The sequence below is a fragment of the Rattus rattus genome, chromosome 17 (genome assembly GCF_011064425.1).
Source record: "Rattus rattus isolate New Zealand chromosome 17, Rrattus_CSIRO_v1, whole genome shotgun sequence".
NCBI lineage: Eukaryota > Metazoa > Chordata > Mammalia > Rodentia > Muridae > Rattus > Rattus rattus.
Window position 1 is genome coordinate 15,171,621 of NC_046170.1, and position 850 is coordinate 15,172,470.

General features: G+C 40.8%; 1 pseudogene; it reads left to right on the forward strand.

Moving 5' to 3' along the window:
• Positions 1–394, forward strand: LOC116886534 (annotated as a pseudogene).
• The last annotated feature ends 456 nt before the right edge of the window (positions 395–850 follow it).

The following is an 850-nucleotide window of genomic DNA, read 5'->3' on the forward strand; positions in this document are numbered from 1 at the left end:
CTATGAAAGCCAGAAGAGCCTGGTCAGAGGTCATGCAGACTCTTAAGAGAACACAAATGCACCCTCTTAAACCGCCATCCCACAAACATGGATCAGGTAATGCAGTTTGTCGAGCCAAGTCGGCAGTTTGTAAAGGACCGATTCGGCTGGTTAAAAGATGCACCAAACCTGATAGAAAAGAATTCCAGAAGATCGCCATGGCCACAGCAATTGGATTCTCTATCATGGGGTTCATTGGCTTCTTTGTGAAACTGATCCACATCCCTATTAATAACATTATTGTGGGTGGCTGAGTCCTTCCTCATCGTGGGACTGGTGAACCAATGAGGGAGTGACAAGCTCATGAAATAAAAGTTGCCTGGATGCTTTGTGGTTTTTGTTTCTTTCCTCCTAACTATGACTTTTCTATTTCTAAATTAAAATAATTTCAAAATAAAAAAAAAAGAGAACACAAATGCCAGCCCAGGCTACTATACCCAGCAAAACTCTCAATTAACATAGATGGAGAAACCAAAATAATCCAGGACAAAACTAAATTCAAACAGTATCTACCTACCAATCCAGCCCTACAGAAGATCCTAGAATGAAAACTCCAATACAAGGAAGATACCTATATTAAAGAAAAGACAAGATACTAAGCATCTCACAACAAAGCCAAAAGGAGAGAACTACAAGCACATAAAGCTACCTACAAAAGCAAATATAAGGGGTTGGGGATTTAGCTCAGTGGTAGAGCGCTTGCCTAGCAAGCGCAAGGCCCTGGGTTCGGCCCCCAGCTCTGGAAAAAAAAAAAAAAAAGCAAATATAAGAGGAACCAACCGTCATCCGTCTTTAATGTCTCTCAATATTA